At 57.5% G+C, this 18665-nt stretch overlaps 1 protein-coding gene across 5 annotated transcripts in view; it reads left to right on the top strand.

The window, feature by feature from the left end:
• The window catches only part of PITPNM2 (phosphatidylinositol transfer protein membrane associated 2), a 105863-nt gene that overhangs the window by 24462 nt on the left and 62736 nt on the right, over nucleotides 1-18665 (top strand). The window contains exon 1 of one of the 5 annotated variants that reach the window (XM_019648948.1): nucleotides 4341-4577. The exons of 3 other annotated variants lie outside the window; for them this stretch is intronic. The gene's annotated coding sequence lies outside the window, so the exon portion shown is untranslated. Of the gene's footprint in view, nucleotides 1-4340; nucleotides 4578-6367; nucleotides 6648-18665 lie in introns of those variants that run through there. One more of the 5 variants, XM_019648949.1, reaches the window with a different exon arrangement.

Consider the following 18665-nt stretch of genomic DNA (forward strand, 5'->3'; position numbering starts at 1 on the left):
TGTAATAATCTTCCCATAGACTTGTCACATCTGTGGAAGAAAGCCCACCAGCCAGTAAGGAGGACCTGCAGCACTGAGGGTGGTCACCCCACTGGACAGTGTGCCTGGGACCCCAGGGCAGGGGTCAAAAGCCATGGGGTAGGGCCACCATTGCCACTATTGGTGGGGAGGGGCAGGCCCATACCCCCAGGAAACTAACCTTTACAAAGGCTTCATTCATGCGTTCATTTATTCATTCATTCAGTCATTCATACATTCGTTCATTTATGCATGCATGCATTCATTCATTCATTCATTCATTCAGGAGGTTCATTAAGTGCCTGCTGGGTGCCAGGTGCCCTTCTAGGCCCTTGGGATACCGCAGTGAATACAGCCACCCCATATCACTGCCCTCACAGAGCCCCCACTCCTGTGGGAGAGACACTTTAAAAAAAAAAGAATGTGCTAAACCACGGATGAGCCTGGAAGACCTCGGCCTGAGTGAGCTAAGCCAGGCCCAGAAGGACAGAGACCCTGTGATTCCACGTACATGAGGTGCCCAGAATAGTCAGATTCATAGAGACCGGAAGTAGCGCGGCGGGGGGTTTGTGTTTAATGGGGACAGAGTGTCACTTTAGCAAGATGAACTAGCTCTGGAAGTGGGTGGTGGTAATGGCTACACAACCACGTGAAGGTACCGAATGCCACCAAACTATATACTTAAAAAGGGGGAAGATGGTAAATTTGATGTTGTGTGTATTACGCCACGGTCTAAAAAATGAAAATGAAGAAGAAAGTGCATAGTGTATTAGCAATGCTATGAAGAAAATGACAGGGTCAGGGGAGGGCTCGGATTGGCTTAAGTTCTAAATAAAGGCATTAGAAGAAGGCATTGGTGAGAATGGCCCCAGAGCAGAGGCCACAGGAGCGGGGACAGCTCTGGGATGAGGGGACACGGGTACAGATGCCCGAGGCAGGCAGGGCAGGGCCTCCGGGCCTTCACTCTGTGTGGGGTCAGACCATGCCCCATCTGGGCTTTGAGCCAAGGTAGGATGTGTTATCGGTTTGAAGGGGATCTCTCTGGCCCGGAGCATGTGGGAAGCTAAGAAAATGTTGTGCAGGGTGGGGGGATCAGGCTGGGGCGACAGTTCCCGGCTGTGGGTGACCCGTACCTGTTCCTGAGCTCAGAGCACAACGGGACTTACGGTTCTCTGTGGTTATGTTCAATTTTTTCTGGAGCCCCCAGCTGCCACCCCCAGATGTCACTTCCCCCTTTCCCACTTGGGCGGTTTGGGGTGGGTGGTGACGGGGTGGGTGGTGACAGTGTGGCCAGGATTCACTTCTGCTGCTGCGGCTTTGAAGCCACACAGCTCAGAGAGGCACATCTCCTGGGCCCTTGCCTGCCCTGGCTGGGGGTCGAGCTGAGGCGTCAGCCCCACCTCTGTGTCTGCCTTGCTGTGCGCTCTTCCAGCAGGGCCGGGGTTTCTGCATCTGTAAAGTGAGAAGGGCGTACTAGAATCTGGTCTGGATCCCAGTGCAGACTGCCAGAGGACTGAGCAGGTTTGTGCATAGGGAAGGCCTCCCTGAGCCTCGGACCCCACAGCCCAGCCTGGGCCCAAAGACCCATCCCACTTTAGGAAAGGGAGGGAGGGTGGGTCTGTGCCAATCCTATAGCTCCCGCCCAGACATTCCAGGGATGACCTCAACCGTTGCTGGGGGAAACGGCAGGAGATGGGGTTCTATAATAGAACGGGTGTCTGGGGCCAAAAGGGGCAGGAGGAGTGGTCAGTGGTTCAGGGACCCAGGACATTATGAAGTCCACGGAGCCCACTCCCCAGCTGGCATCTGTTTGGTTTGCTGAGAGCCCGACCACCTGTCCTCTGTCCTTTTAGAAGGGGGCTTAGGGGGCCAGGCTGCATCCATCACCTGGACACCGTGGGGTAAGTAGGGGAAGGAAGGGGTGAAGGAAGAGGACTGAGGGGCTTGGTGCCTGGCCTGGGCTGTGCGGCCTCCACTCCTGCCTGTCTCATGTCTTCAGAGCTGCTCTGTCCGGGACGATCACCACTAACCCCGTACGACGATTTAATTTTAAATTAAAGTGACATAAAGTTAATGTTTGCGTTTCCCAGTCACACTACTCACATTTCGGGCGCTTCGCAGCCGTGTGGGGCTCGCGGTGGCCAAACTGGACGGCGCGGGCATAGAACACGCCCATCATCCCAGAAAGTTCTATCGGGCAGCCGGCAGTGTCCTGCCTAGAAGAACCCCATGAGGTAGAGCCCGTTGCCCCATTTCACAGAGGAAGATTCCGGGGCTCAGTCACGCAGCCAGTGAGTGTCAGAGGGGACTAGGACTAGGCTCTCTGTGGGGATGTTTGGCTGGTGTGCACGTGTGTCGTGCTGCCCCCAGGGGCTGCTTCTCAGGACAGAGGGGACCAAGGCCCACTGGCAGGCCACACACATGCTCTGGGGCCCCTGCCTCCCGTGCTCCACTATCCAGCAGGGAGCGACGCGTTATTGAGAAGGCCGAGCCAGGATTGGCATTCCGTCTGGGGCCTCGAGACCTTTGAGACCAAACCCTTTAGGAGGGACTTCGAGAAATTTCACTGGGCTCTGGAAAACTCATCTTAAAAGCGAGAGAATAATAGCAGAAGGTGGAAACAACCCACCTGTCCATCAATGGATAGATGCATATAGCCCATCCACACAGTGGAGTATCAGTCAGCCGGAAATAGGAACGAAGCGCTGACGCACAACCAAGGGACAAACCTTGTAAACGTGATGCTCAGTGAAAGAGCCAGACACAGAAGGCCACATAGTGTGTGATCCCATTAACATGCAATGTCCAGAGTGGGCGAGTCCATAGGGACAGAAAGCCAAGTGGTGGTGGCCTGGGGAGGACAACTGAGGGGTGTGGGGTTCCCTCTGGGGGGACAGACATGTTCTGGAACCAGACAGAGGTGGTGGTGGCCCAGCCCTGCGACCGTGCTCCGTGCTGCTGAACCATGGACTTGCACACGGTTCAAATGGTAAACGTTCTGTATTTTTGCCACACTAAAACAAGTGAGAGGGACTGGTGGGATCCAGGTGGTATGCGTGTGGATGTTCATTATGAAGCATTTTCCACTTTGCCATATGTTTGAACATCTTCCTAATACAGTGTCGTGGGAAGGGTGAGGAGAGGGCTGTGCGGAGCGCGTCTCGAGGGCCGGTAGAGGCAGGATCCTACCAGGGCCGCCCTTTGGCCTCTCTGGTTGGAGCAGCAGGGCCTGGGCCCCTGGAGCTGGCTTCAGGCTTTTCGAGCCTGTTCTGGTGTTCGAGCAAGGAGAGGTGGGGAGTGGGTGGTGCCGTCCGCTATGCCCCATCCCCAACCCCCGGAGGAAACACTGGTTGCACATCCCCAGCTGTTTCAGTGACGCAGTGCCCCGGAGTGCAGGCTGGGAGACCACGGTGGGGTAATCGCAGTTTGTGATGAGGCATGGGGGCCCAAAGATGTGATGGGACTTGCCCGTCACGTGAACGCCAAGAGGAGAAGTTGAGGCCCCAGCTGGCCTTCCCTCCCCAGCCCCGTTTCTGCCGCTCACAGTTCAGTGGGCCCAGTGACAAAGGCCAGTCCTGGAGCTGGGGTCGTGGATAGAAGCAGCAGCAGAGCTGAAGGCAGGCACGGGGGAGACCCAGCTGCGGGGGAGGACTGCCAGGAACACGACTGCGCGGGAGCCCAGGGACGCTGCCCGCCGAGGTGGGCCGGGTCGCATGGGGCCAGGAGGGTTCCCTCTGTCCTCCCCCACTCTCCACCTCGGTGGCTCTGGGCATCAGCACCTCCCCTCATTATAGGTGGGCACCCCTCATTCCTGAGGGTGGCAATTGTGGCTCAACCTCATGTGACTCCGGGTTTGACGACTCTGATTTTCTAAAATGGGTGAGGCAGGTGGAGGTGTGAAATGCCTCCCCAGACACCAGGGTCCCAGGGGTGGCCCAGGCCATCGGGAGGGGCTCTGGTCTCCTGAGGCCCCACGGAGGGTGATGGAGTGCCATGAGCCAGGTGAGAAAGCTCTGAAGTTTCTGCTCCTACCCGCTCCTCCTGGGGCAGGCCGGTCCCCCTCCCAGCCTGGCCACGGTGGCCCAGAGGCCTGTTTTGGGAGAAGCTGCACCAGGAGGAGGGTAGGGATTGGTTCTTGCTGACGCCCTCCCTCTGGCATATGGCTCCTCCGCCCGCCTCAGGCTCTGCCAGCGGCTCCCCTTTCTCCATGGCAACTTAGCTCAGTGGTCCCAGTGGAGGAGAGAGAATCAATTCTCCTCCTTCCCTCCCTCCCTCTCATCTCTCCACCCCTTCCTCTCAGCCTCTCTTCCTCCTTCATCCCTGCCAGGGCTCCTGGCTTCTCCATCCGTCCTCTGTCGGTGCGTCCCGGGGACCTCCTGTTCCAGGCATGGGCTGCCAGTGCAGCTGCGCGTTGGGGGCGGCGCCCTGACACCGTCGGCATGGGGAGCGCGACAGACCTCCACGGACATGGGGGGCAGCCCGGCTCCTGCAGCGTGCGGCTCCTGGCTCTAATACTTTGTCCCCCCCTTTCCCCCCTCCTTACATTTTCTTCCTGAAAGGTAATTTTCTGCTAAAACTGTCACCGCCTTAGGATGGGTTTATGAGGCAGGAAGGCTCTGTCCTGTCACGTGGGCTGTTTGTTTTCTCTGAGTAGCTGGGATGGAGGGAGAGAGGCAGGGAGAAGCATGGCCTGACCTGGAGCTCCGAGAGGGCACGGCCAAGCCTGGGTGCAGGGTTCTGCTCCAGGGTGTGTGCGAGCCCAGCTCCAGCCACCTGGCGCTTGGATACCCGCTGTCTGTGCACTTGCATTTTCCAGTGTAACTGCTACCAGCAGGGACAGTCTGCTTTCCTGGACCGTGGTCTGCCAGGGGAGGGGGGCATTCGGAGGCACGCATGTGCACCCCACATGGGGCTCAGGTATAGGTCTCCCTGTATAATATTCACACGTGAAAATGGAGTTCAGTGGGGGAATGTTTTGTCCCTGTCACCAAGAATTTCTGGGAAAATGGTACAGGGAGAATCTTTTGCTGGCTGGTTCCGGGCAGAGCGGTCCTGCCAGCACGGCTGTCCCAGGCAGTGTTCGGGACAGTCCCTCGGCAGAGTTTGGTTCAGACAGGATATTAAGACCGCTGCCCAGTGGGCTGACATTTCTCCATTGTATCTTCCCCATCTCCAAACTTGGAGGTCAGGATGGCTTCTGAATGGCTTTCCTGGAGGGACTTGACAAGGTTACCTGTCCCACAGGGCGTTCCGCAGAGCTGCGCCCAGGAGCAGGCAGCTCCCCTTCTGTTACCTCTGCCTCCTGTGCAGCCGCGACGGAAAACGAGCCCCTCGTTGTCAACAGAACATCCCCTGTGTTGACGGAAAGTGAGGCATGAAGGGAACGGATTTATCACCCAGTTCTTAGAAGCCATGGGTTTCAGTGATGTCTGAGAGGAAGCCCTGTGTGATCTTTAAATAGAAAGAGAGCACTGAGTGGCCCTGTCTGACTCACAGGGACGCTCGAGAGTTTGGTACAGGTATCAGGGAACCAGCCACTCAACTCAGAATGGGGGGAGGGGGCCCGACCTGGGGGCTAAAACTGCAGGGGACTCTAGACACCCAGGTATGTGACTTAAGAGTCAGGCTCACAGGCGTCTGATTGGATTGTATATTTCGTGCCAGCGTTACCTCTGACAGATTACTTTAACAACAGAATCAGCCTTGAAAGGCAGCCCGGGGCAGGACTCCCTGGCTGGTGCTGTTTGGGTCTCTTTGAACTCCATTTGTTCATCTCCCAGAGCCCTGCATCTTTCAAAAGGCCATAGACCCTGAATTCTTGGTGCTTCCCTTTGATAATCAGATCAGTCCCTGTTGGGCAGGATGAGAAGAATGCTTTTGTGTCTGCAGACATCTGTGCTGTGTCTTGTTTTCCCTTTTGCTCTGAGGCTGGAGTCTGTCACCCAGACCCTCCTGGCATCTGGGCGCTGTGCTGGCTTCTTAATGACATTACCCGTGTCTGGACTCGGGTTGGTTTGCTGTAAATTCTGATGGGTTTACGAGTTGTGTGATGGGTGGGGAGGCGGTGTGCTGGTTTTGTTCGGTTTGGTTTTGGTTTGCTGGTGAATGGAAAATCTGATGTGACACGTCAAAGGTCAGTCCTGCGAGTGGCAGGGCTCCGTGCTCATCTGAGCTCTCAGCCTCCCCGGGAGGCCGGCCCACTGCAGCTGGGGTTACTCTGCCCCGGGGTCTTTCATGTGCAGCCGGGGTGGGGCTGCTTTGGTGACACCCGTGTGTGTTCAATCGGCAAGCCTGAAAGTCGGAAGGCAGGCAGGCAGAGCAGGGCTGGCCTTGGAGCAAGAGAGAGGCAGGCCCGCCAAGCTGCCAGCTTTCATCCCAAGCGACTCCTGAGTGCTCCGTGCCAGCCCCCTCCCTCCCGTGTCCTCCAGCACAAGGAGCCAGCCTCCTTTCTAAGTGTGATCTCACGTAGAGGTGACTTACTTGAAAGCCTTGTGAAGAGCTGCAGAGGGGTGTGAGAGCAGGTCGGAGGTGGAAGTCTGGCAGCCGATGGCTCCAACCCGGTGGCGAAAGTGTGGGGCGCTCATTCCAGGAAAAGTGGAATCATCACCGCATTGGCTGGCTTCCAGGCCGTGAGTGGTTTTTCTCTTCTTTGATTTGAAGGGGGCTCTGGGACTCAGGGAAGGGCGCGGTGGGCAGCCTGCCGGTTTGGACAGACCTCTCATAGCCCGCGAAGCTCCAAGGGGGAAGTATGACTTGTGTCTCCCTTCCCCCTTCCGCACATGCTGCTAGCAGCTTGCTGGCCTCCACGGCCCGGGCCGGGCAGGACAGGTGGTGCTGGCTGGGACCTTAGGGATTCTAGGGACAGCGTCTGCCTGGGAGGCCAAGCCCCATGCCCAGCTTTGAGATCTGTTGGTGGTGGCTTTGAATTTTCATTACATGAATGGCTTAGGAAACTGCAGGAGGAAAGCAGCTCATGGACATGAAACTCTGTCTTGCCTGTCATAATGTCCCTGAACACACACACACACGTGTGCACATGTGCACACACACATGTGCACGCACACACGTGCACACACGTGCGCGCGCACACACGTGCACACGTGCGCGTGCACACACACACACGTTTTTCCTCCTGCTGTCAGGGCTGCACATGCCAGTTGGCATTCTGCTCTTGCTAACACGACCTCCTGTAAACGGTTCTCGGTATTGATAAGATCGTCCAGCTGCCCTTTCTATGCATTGCTTTTCAGCTCAGTGTCTGAGTGAGACAGATGTTTCCTGTCACTTCTGGAAAGAGCTGCCTCCCTCCCTTAGTGTTCCTCTTTTCCATGCCCCCCCCCCAGGCTCTGCCGTGTTGTCAGGTGTGTCACAGAGAGTGCACGTCTGTGTCTGCAGGGGAACCCATGAGTGCCAGCCTGCCATCCTGGGCTTCTGAGGGTCTCAAGCCAAAAGGAAGGGGAGTTGTCAGAGAGAGGCTGCTGAGCTTAAGATGCACTGAGCTGCAAGACTGTGTGTGTGTGTGTGTGTGTGTGTGTGTGTGTGTGTGTGTGTGTGCCTTCCCCACATTGTTCATGTTTAGGCACCTTTAGTTTGCTATCTATTTCTTCCCCAGAGTACAGCTCAGGACACTCTGAACCAGGGTCTTAATACCCACCTCCCAGGCACCCTCACAAATCTCATCTGATTCAACAATTTGCGACCACCCTAGACGTGCTCACTGGTGTCCCGTTTTACATGTGAGCAAACTGAGTCTCAGAGGGGTTGAGTAACCTGCCCTGGGAAGGCAGAGCCAGAACTCAAATTCATCCATCCATCCATTGTTAGACACGCAGCCTGCCCTGCACTGGGCCCAGGGAGGTGCTCATCCATGCCAGCTATCTGAGGAGAGGAAAGAAGTGAAGTGCAGGCCCGGGAGGAGGGGGCAGCCTGGGGCCTGAGTGGGGAGCCCCCCACCGCCCACCCACCCCGGCCCACTGCTCCCGCCCCAAGTGCGCGAGTCAGAACTTCTCTGTAGAGTCTCGGTCTCCTGGGTCCTGACCTGCTCGCTCTTCTGCTGTGTGGGCAACCTGGCTCCCTTTCTTTTAAAATTTGTTCTGACACTGTCGTGTCATCAGGAAGACAGTCTGTAGGGCAGGGAAGGGGCTCTGTTTTATGCTGAGGACTTAGGTGTGGGTGGCTCGGTGCGGTCGGAGGTACACTAGGAGGCCATGCCTCAGTTTCCTAGCCTGTAACCTGCAGATAGCACCACCGACTTCCCGCACCGCAGCATGAGGGAGGCGGGTGTGAGGGCGTTTGGCAGTGAACCTCATGGTTGGCATCTGGGGGGTGGTAGGGTCCCGGGACCCAGCTCTCTGATGGCTCAGAAAAGACTGTATGCATGTCGATTATACAGATGCGCCTGACTCACGATGAGGTCAGGTCCCCATAAGCCCATCCCAAATTGAAAATGTCGTGAGTCAAAATGCATTTGATACACTAACCTACTGCTTAGCCTCGCCCACCTTACTTGTGCCCAGGACACTTACATCGGCCTACAGTTGGGCAAAACCATCCAACACAAAGCCTGTTTTATAAGGCCCAGCATCACGAGAGAGCATCGTACCGCACACTGCTCGCTAGTCCAGGAAAAGATCAAAACTCAGAGTACAGTTTCTACTGAACGCGTATCGCTTTTGCACCATCGTGAAGTTAGAAAATTGTTAAGTTGAACCTTCGTAAGTTGGGGACCATCTGTATAGATTACATGCATATAGATACACAGATAGAGAGAGAGAGTATGCAAATGATAAAGCAAATGGTTTGAACAATGATTCTGGGGAGAGGGTATAGAAGAGTTCTTATGTCGTTTTTGCCATTTTTTTCCTTATAAATTAGAGATTATATGAAAGGAAAAAAAGACGTAGGCATTTGAGGGTTTTTTCCCCCAAAGGTGGACAGAATAATGACGTAACAGAGGAGGTTTTGTACTGTAAGGACCTCACAAGAAGCCACGTGGATGAACCCAGTGGCCATCCAGCCCTGGAGGGAGAAGGGTGGGACCTTCAGGCCACCAGCTGGACTCTGTCTCAAGGCAGGGCCCCTGGTCGACACGGCCTCTGAGCTCAAGCTCCTGCCCAGTGCCCTCCCTGGGCTCGCTGATTGCCCCCCAGTCTGGGTTGTCTGCCCCATGACCCCTGTCTGGGAGTCTGAGCCTCTACTTCCAGAGGACAGAGGCTGCTGCCTGCCCCGGGCCTGGAGGAAGCTGGTGTCTTGATGGGATGCTGGCTTCGTTTTGGTCTAACCTGCAGCTGCATTTGCACCCCTTATGTCAGCCTTGTGGCCGTCAGCTGCCGCTCGGGCACCTGGGAGCCCCTTTCGGTACATGGCCAACCTCCAGTCCTTGAGCTGTTGTTAGAGGGAGCGCTAGGCCGGTCCAGCCCTATGCCATGCAGCCCTCCCCAGCCTCCATCACCTCCCTGACAAAGCCGAGATTGGGGACTGAATGTACCAGACACCCAGAAGCTCTCTGTTCTGTCTGACCTTGCAGCAGTTGCCCATGCCGTGCCTCAGTTTCCCCACCTTGTTGCCATAGCGAGAGGAACTCTCCTCACCAGGTCCGCGTTGCCTCTCTGAAGCAGCTCGGAGGATGGCAGGGAGGACAGAGGTGGCACCCAGAGGAGTGTTGGGAGCATTCGGGCCACCTCTAGCCTACCTTACTCCCTTAGGTGCACACCCGCCGACTCGCTCGGGGAGAGCAGAGGAGGAAAGCAAGTCAGGAGGCCTCGTCCCCATCCCCACTCCGCCATCAGCCGTGCCACTTTGTTCCGTGCCACTTTGCCTGTCATCCTGCACCCTTGTAAAGCACTTCACAGCTTTCTAGGCGTGGATACACACTGCCGCAGCCCGTGGCTGTAAACGGGCTTTGTCAGGCTGCGCAGACGGGACCAGCAGCGGTTAATTTTAAAACTCTCTTGCTGCCTGATTGCATTTGCCTGCTGGTGCCCCTGAAATTGCGTGGCTGAAGTCCTACCTCCAGGACTCCGGGCTCCTGGGGTGGAAGATGGGCAGTGGGGGCCGCTCTGGGGTGGCAGGAAAAGCAAGACTTGTTAGCCACAGGACCTGGGTCTGATTCCCGGCTGTGTGACCTGCAGAAGTCGCTTAATCCGTGAGCCTGAGTGTCCTTCTGTGTGGAACAGGGACCATCCTCCCGCTCAGGGCGCTGGGTGAGAACGTGAGCCTGTGTTCCCGGCCCGGCCCGGCCCACGGAAGGAGCGCAATGACAGGGTGATGGTTTTACAGGGCTCTCCACCAGCGTAGAATTTAACAAAAGGATTAGTTTCAAATGGCCACTCTGTACCAAAGGTCATCCTAGGGCCACGGCCAGGCCAGCTGCTGTGTCTCATGTGCCCACATGTTTGAAGGATCAGGGCCATGGTGCAGCCAGCGGGACCTCTGTCAGGAGGTGTGGTCAGTCAGCTGCCTGGGGCCTGCAAGGCGAAGGCCTGTGCTCTGGCAGCCCCCCCGCAGGCACGTGGCACAGCAGTGTTGCTGATGGGGCAACCGAGGCACAGGGGTGTGTCTCACGGCTGGAGCTGGGCTTGGCCAGTGCACCAAGGAGGGGCCTCCCCTGGACCCAGAAAGAGAGCAGGAGCCAGAATGTACGCAGCAGCTTCAGCCTGGAGGAAAGGGGTCAGTCTGCTCACAGCGCTCTGTGCTCCCGGGGGTTCTAGGTCAGGCCTGGCAGATGGGGAAACTGACACAGAGACCAGAGGAGCTCTCCCGTCACCCAGAGCCACACTGGGCTGGGTGGCTCCTGGGGAGGACGGACTCCACCTTTCTCTCCCCTGCCCCGCGCCCCCATTTACAGCTGCGGAGGGGCTGTGCTGGCCACGCAGTGAAGTCCCTTCTGTGTAGCACTGGCACGGTCATGACATTCTCGAGGCTGGCTCTGTCCCCACCATCAATCAGGATTGGGCCGATGCATGAAGGGGTATGTCGATTCAGGGTCCTTAGGGGCGTCCCCCGCAACTAGCCCGGCCTGAAGAACTGGTTCCCCATGAGGCCATTCAGGAGGCAGGGCTTCACGTGGCAGCCGGCAGCCCATGTGCAGCCTGAGGAAGAGGCCCCACCCTGCGTTCCCTGGAGGAGAGTGTTCCAAACATCCGATGGGCAGCTGTGCTTCCTCTCTGACCACTTGGCAGTCCGTGGGAGGGGCTGCTGCCTTGGCCTGGCAAGTGTCACCTTCTAGCCTGGGCGCTCCAGGAGGCCTGTCACTTGCGGGGTTGGGAGCACGGGAAAGGTCACCTGTCAGGGAGCCCTGAGGACACAGAGCCACTGGTCCTAGGGCCCTTGGCCTTGGCCTAGCTCAAACCCTTCCCCTTGAGTTGGGAAACGGGGGCCCATGGAGGGCCAGAGACCCACCGCCTCCAGCTCTTAGGATCTGGGTACCACTAATGGATGTGACTTCCTGTCTGCAGCCTGGTAGCTTTCAGGACCTGGGCCCAGCTCCCATGGTGGGTGCAGGGCTGCGGCAGGATTTACACCCCTGAGAACAGTGAACTGTGCTGGGGAGGAGGCGGGCAGAGCCCCTGGAACCCGCCTGCCTCACCATGGGGACTCACCTGCCCCCTGCCCCAGTCCCCCAGCAGTCCCCCGGCTGGGTCTCGCTGCCCGGGACCCTCGGTTCATTTCCGGTCAATCAGTGAAAACTTGATGGTTGTGTTAATACCGGTGCCAGAGCGGCTTTGCAGTGTCCGTGGCATGTTGTGTCTGGTTTCTTGGCTGAGTCTCGCTGTGGCCTTGTGACGTGGTCAGGGCAGAGGACCAGAATCTTTTTCACGCAGGGGCACAGAAGTTGCGTGAGCCGCCCAAGGTCAGACAGCTGCTCTGGGCAGAGTGTGGACTTCAACTCGTTTATAACAAATATCTGCCAGGCGCCTGCCTCTATTGAGCAACGGCTCTGGCCAGGCGGCCCTGGGGAACAGCTGTGACCAAGACGCAGGGCCTGAGCTTGAAAGCGAGTGACATCACGGCCTGGGAAAGGCCAAGAGAAGAGGCAGCGCCAGGTACCTGGGTGCTGGCTGGGCCCACAGGGAAGCCTTACCTGGGAACAGGGCTCTTTGAGCACAGGGGGCTCAGGCGTCTGATTGCAGCCCCACTGCCCCACCAGGTCTAGGAGACATAGAGTCTAGTCTTGGTTCCGCTGTGTGACCTCAAGCGAGGCCTGTGTCTGTTCTCTCCACCTGCGCAGAGAGGTTGAACCAGGCCGCTTGTTCTCATCCTCTGGTGGGCTTCCCCGCATCCCCAGGGAACAAGTGTAAAACGCAGTCTCCTGGGCCGCCCACTCGGATGCTCTGATTTGGTAGGCCTGAGAGGGAGGGCCAGGAATGTACATTTCTGTACCTCAGTGTGAGAAAGGCTGGACTCGGCCATGTCGGCCCCCTTTGCGCTCTGACATTGTCCATCCTGTGATGATCCTCCCTTTGCGCTCTGACATTGTCCATCCTGTGATGATCCTAACCTTGTCCCGTGGCACAGCAGTGCCCTTGGAGCTGGGGCGGTGGAGTGCCAAGGGTTCGCAGAGGCTGAACTATCTGAGCTCCCATCCGCTGCAGGAACCCAGGAAAACCCTGGTCTCAGTCCTGAAGCTTCCAGAAGTCTTGGCCAACTCCCCACCCAATGAGAGGGTCTCCAAAAATGGAGACAGGGAGGGGATGCTGAGCCAAAGGCCGGGGTGGGGGGTCACACATCTCTCGTCCGGGAAACCTGCAGTCATGGGTTAGAACCTCACAGAAGGAGTGCTTCTGGCCTATGGCTGGTGTCCCCGAGGACTCTGGCAGGGCTGGGCTGGCCAAACGCAAGGGCCTGGAAAAGGCTGTCCAGACGCCCGGGTAGGGAAGTGGAGAGCGGGGAGGCCGTGCGGCTCCACATCTAGCGGCCACTTCCCCTCGAGTGTCTTCATAGCAGACACCAAAGGGCTTCTTGCCAACTCCTCAAGTTCCCTGAGCTGACTGGGCTGCAGCCCTGGTGATGGCCTGGTGACATGCTGGCTCCGTCCTGCCTGGGCGTCAGTGTCGCCTTCCCAGCCAGGATGGCCTTGGCTCTTCTCCCACAGGCGCCCAGAGCAGGGGGACACTGGCTAACGTCCAGATGGTCAGCTTAGGGTATGTCCTGCCTCCCGATGTCGCAAACACAGCGTACTAGCTTTCTGGGGCCGCTGCAACAAACGGCCACAAACTGGGTGACTGAGAGCAACAGAAATTCATTCTCTCACAGCTCTGGAGGCCAGAAGTCCAAAAGCATGGTGTTGGTGGGGCCCCGCTCCCTCTAAAGACTCCAGGAATCAGTCCTTCCTGGTCTTGTCTAGCTTTGTGGCCCTAGGTGTCCCTTGGCATGTGGCCGCATCACTCCGATCTCTGCCTCCATCTCAATGTGGCCGTCTTCCTCTGTGTGTGTCTCTCTGTGTCCTCTCCTCTTCTTATAAGGACACCTGTCAATGGGCTTGGGGCCCATCCTAAATCCAGGATGACCTCATCTCAAGATCCCTAACTAATTATACCTGCAAAGACCCTCTTTCCCATTAAGGTCACATCCTGAGGTTGCAGGTGAATTTTGGGGGACACTCTTCCAGCACACTGAATGTCACCAGGTAAAGGGACGGTCTGCCGTGCTGGCTGGGGGCGTGGGGGGGGGCGTGGCAGTGGAAGCAGATTTGGAGCTTTTGCAGCCTCAGGCTTTGTTGTCAGTGAGGGCGGCTTTGCCTCCGTTAATAGAATCAGAGCCCAGAGCAGAGGAGGTGGTGGCCGAGGGGACGGCCACTTTGGAAAGGGTGGGTCACTTGGGCACCTACTTTAAGGTGACCCGGAGAAGAAAAGTTGAATGTTGCTTTGAAGAGCCAGCCAAGACCCCGGGTGAGTCCCAGGGAAGCAAACTGCTCAGTGTGAGAACCTTCGAGCAGTACTTTGTAGGTAGTGAGCCTCCCTTCCTGGGAGGTGGTCCAGCAGCGCTTACAGGGTGGATAATAACACAGCGAACATGGCCATCCCCGAGAGCTCTGAGCCTGTGCTTGTCTCAGGGACGGACGGTCCCACCTGACAGCCACAGGACCAGCGCAGAGACCCCACCAAGGGCAGCCGAGGAGATGTGGCAGGACCAGCTCCAGCCCCGCAGCCCCGCCTTCTGGCTGGCTCGTGGGTTTGTGGGTTTGCAGGTCAGCTGCTCCACAAGACCAGACCCCTCCGGCCCCTTCCTCTGCCCTCCCACCCTGTCCACTTCCGCAGCTGGGTCTCCCTCCTCTTGTCTGTCTTATAGCTCAGCATCCTGCCAACCTTTGGCCCAGGGACCTCTTCCGGGGGCGGCCGAGTACTCGGTTCACTCTGCTCTGCCTGTCTCTGAGCGCCCAGCCCTCACCACACACTTCATCCTGGGGCATGCTGTACACTTGTCACCTCGACGCTTGGCCCCTGCAAGAGCCTTTGCCTCTGTGTCCAGGGCCTGTCCACACAGCCCAGGGTGCAGGTTTTCGGAAGGTACAAGGCCCAGCCCTGCCGTGACCTGCTGTAGACCTTGGATGGGTCTCTGCCCCTCAGAGGGCCCTGTGTCCCCACCAGCTACAGAAAGACAGGCCCTGCTGCTCTGTGGAAGCTGTGCTGTGTCTGACTTCCCGACGTTTCTGACGTCCGGGAGGATGGGGGGATGGAGGGGGTGACTGACACAGTGCCTGAGCCCCCCTCCACCCCCACCCATTGCTGGGACCAGGGCCCTGTGCTGCCTGGTGCAGGTCCCTAGGACATCTGCCTGAGCCCCTTCCCACACCCACGACTGTCCCTCAGACCCCCTGCTCTGGGGAAACTAATAGGCTCCCCTTGGGGAGGAAGTCCCCTGCTGGCTCCCAGGGGACCTGGAGCCACCTGCCTCACACTCGGGCTTTAAAAAAACTTCTTTTTATTGAGGTGAGATTCGCATACATGAAGTTGACCCTTTTAAAGCGTACAGTTCAGTGGCATCTAGCTCCGTGACAGGATTGTGCAACCACCAGCCCTATCTGCGCCAAAGCATTTCCATCTCCCCAAAAGGAGACCCTGGGCCCGACTCTGTGAGGCATTTTTTCTTTTCTGTTTTTTTTTTTAATTGTGGTAAAATATGCATAACGTAAGATTTTCCATCTTAGCCATTTCTAAGTGCACAGCTCAGTGGCGCTACGTGCATTCACATTGTTGTGCAGCCATCACCCCCGTCCATCTCTCGGGCTCTCTTCTTCCCCCAAACTGAAACTCTGCCCCAGGTAAACACTACCTCCTCCTCCTCCCCCAGCCCCGGGCGACCTCCATTCTACTTTCTGTCTCTATGAACTCGACTCCTCGCGGTGCCTTGTATAAGTGGGTTCATACAGCATCTGTCCTTTTGCGACTGGCTTCTTTCACTCAGCCGTGTCCTCCGGGCCCATCCATGTGGTAGCCGCTGTCAGGATCTCCTTCCTTTGGAAGGCTGAAGCACATCCCATTGTTGTGGACAGACCATATTGACCAGTCCACCCGTCAAGGGGCGCTGGACTGCTTCCACCTTTTGCCCGTTGATTCCAGCCGTGGGGATTTTTAAGAGTTTAGTGATAAGAGTACGGGCCAGGGTCTGACCAGGCAACTCAGACCTCCAGTACATCTGTAATGAATCCCCTAACTCTATAATTAGCTCCAGGCCCCTGAGCCCAGGCCCTGTGGAAGATGGTCATCCCAGTGCCCCCCACCCCACCTGGACCCTCCTGTCTGAGCCGCTGCTGCCCAGGGGCCCCATTTTCTCCCCCAGCGTGCAGAGGGCCTGAGCCCTCCATGGAGCCTGCCGGCCTCCTGCAAGTTCTGACTCCACAGTGACCTTGGCCATGTCACTTCCCCCCTCTGAGCCCTTGCCTCTCGTCTGTCGGAAAGACATAATGGCCTGAGACAAGCCGCTTACCTGGGGATCTGTGTCGGCTGCTTACGTGATGCCTGGCTCCCCAGAAATGCCCCTGAATGGCTGTACCTGTCCTTGGTCTTCCCATCCTCCCGTTCATTCCATCCACGGGTGTCTGCTGAGCACCTGCCCTGGGTGGGCACTGGGTACCTGGAAGTCAGGGGCTGCAGGCGGCTGCCTAGCCCAGGTAGCTTGCCTCTGAAGGATGACCCGATGTGCCAGGCCAAGGACGGATGTCACCCTTTGTGTACACGTCCCGTGCCCCAGTGTTATCTCACGTAATCCCACCCTACCTTGCGAGACAGGTGGTGTGCTTGTAAACGGGTAAACTGAGGCCCGGAGTGGTTAAGTGACTTGCTTGAGGACAAAGTTTGAATTCGAGCTCAGGTCTGTCTAGTCGCAAAGCTGGGCTTTCCCAGGACATCTGGCTGCCTCCAGCTAGTTTTGTGTGTTTGTCTCACTGCCTTTTTTTGTTTTTCACAGGGTGGGGAGCTGTGCTTGCCCCTGCCTCCCCCGCCTGCCCCCATCACTGCTGTTCAGCTCGGGGCTGTTCAAAGCCTGCTCACCTCCCACCCTTGTTGACATGGGGCTGTTGCTGGGCTGGTTTTGTTTTTGACCCAGCCCGCCTGGCAGGGAAGTGCTGGGCTGTGTGCAGAGCTTCCCAAAAATAACGGCAGGCTCCCCCGCCAAAGAGAGAAGAGCCAGACTGTGTGCGATGGGCTTGGACCCACTGAAGGTGACTCAGTTCCCAGCACCCCAGCCACCCCCTCTTCTTCTTCCCCTCCCCTTGAGCTCTCCTGCCCCAAGCCTCCCCCAGCCCGGGCCACCAGATGCCTCCATCGGTGGCCTCATTCCCGGGGACACCGAGAAGCTGCCATGGGCGTCCGGCTTTGGGGCGCTGGCTGGGTTGGGTGTGGTGCAGCCCTGACCCCCCCGGAATCAAAGGTTCTCATTTCGTGTCTATTACTGAATTGCTTGATGACCTTGACCAAGGCCCCTTTGCTCTCGGGTCTTCCATTTTTCACTTGGAGATGGGAGAGCCTACCTGCCTACCTGCCTCGCGCTGCTGTGGGGGCAGAGGTCCCAACAGGCAGTGGGAAGGTTGGTAATCATAATATCAGTGAGTCATTTCTTCTAATCCTGTTTTGAGTGTGAGGTTGGAGCTTAAAGGGAAGCCCTCCTAGCAGGGCCGAGCCCACTTCCTCATCGTCTTCAGCATCATGGCAGCCGCTGCCATTTCTTGGGTGTTGCGCGCTGGGCACTTTGCAAATTCATTGCCTCTTAGTTTAGTCCCCCCTGTCGGGTGCACGTGCTGGCATTGGACCCACTTTCATGCACGTAAGAACTGAGGCTCAGAGAGTTGAACTTGCCGAGACCTAGTGATGGGCGGAGCTCGACGGAGCCCCGTTCCCGCTTCAAAGCCTGGGTTCTGCCTCCGATGTCTTGTCCCTACGCTAGGCTTTTCCCTCTGGGCCCTGAGCCCTGTCTGTTGAGCGCTGCCCACGGCAGCCAGAACAGCTGGAAGGTTCTGAGTTCTGTCTGCGTTTACACAGGGAACCTGGTGTAGGTCAGAGACTCACAGAGGCCCTACCGGCTCCTGGCTGCTGGTGCCAGGACTCCATCCCAGTTAGCCCGGTGCTCTAGCCATCCGTCCCCCCCGTAGGGTCCAGAAAATAGGGAGACGCTGGCTGCCAAGCCTGAGCCCTGCCTCTCCTCCCTGTCCCTTCGTCCTGTCTTCCAGGTGCAGGCCTGGAGACACTTGAGGGCAGGAGTCGGCCTGAGCAGGTGTCTGCGGTCACGGGGGCGTGTGTGGGGTGGGGAGAGGGCTGGGTTCCGTCCCAGAGCTGAGTCTCCTCCATTGCTTGCCTCTATACCCGTGGCTCGTGGGATCACACGTATGTGCGTCGCTGTGTGTATTGATGTGCACGTGTGCATTGGGTTTGCTTTCTGACTAAAGCCCGTGCACTGTGTCCCCTGGGTCAGGGCCTGGCGAGTGCTGGGGTGTGGTGTGTGTGACCCCTACCACCCCATCTGGGCCATGGCGGCTGTGGGATGAACCTGGTGTGCGGGGGGAGCAACCCTAGCGTGGTGAGCCGCAATTCCCGATCCTCCATTCCCTAGTCCAGCAAGCTCTGAAAACGACACGCTTTTTCATAACTCATTTGGCAGCAAAATCCCGCCTGAACTGAGGTGAGGCTATTTATAGTCCGGGTGAGGCTATTTATAGCCTCTCTGTATTCTCGCTTCACATATTTCACTGCAGAAATGTATGTGATTATTGGATGCTACTGAAATAGGCAGCATTAGCCATCGAAAGTACGGGCAGTTCTGAATCCTGACACACATCCAGCCCAAGGGCGAGGCCTCTACTTTTGTACCCGTTACAAGGAGCGCCTGCCCCCCGCCCGCCCGCGGTGGCCCTCCCCTAGGATTCCTGGAACTGAAGGGGTGATGCCACCTGCAGACGCCTGCAGCACCCCACCCAGTGCCCAGCGGTTAGGCATTTTTTTAAAGATTTTTATTGGGCAATTGGGGGGATGGGAACAGCGCTGGGGAGTTGGGGGAAGGGGAACAGACAAGTTGCTGTCGTTTTGTTCTTCTGTCTAGTTGTGGAGGATGTTGCTTCACTGGCCCAAGTTGGCACCATCATTGCGCTCTTCCCGGGCGAGGCATATCAGTCGCCGGCTTCTGGACGGCCGCTCACTGCGGCTGCTGGCCGCTCA

This window comes from Hipposideros armiger, unplaced genomic scaffold, assembly GCF_001890085.2.
Source record: "Hipposideros armiger isolate ML-2016 unplaced genomic scaffold, ASM189008v1 scaffold_128, whole genome shotgun sequence".
NCBI classification, from domain to species: domain Eukaryota; kingdom Metazoa; phylum Chordata; class Mammalia; order Chiroptera; family Hipposideridae; genus Hipposideros; species Hipposideros armiger.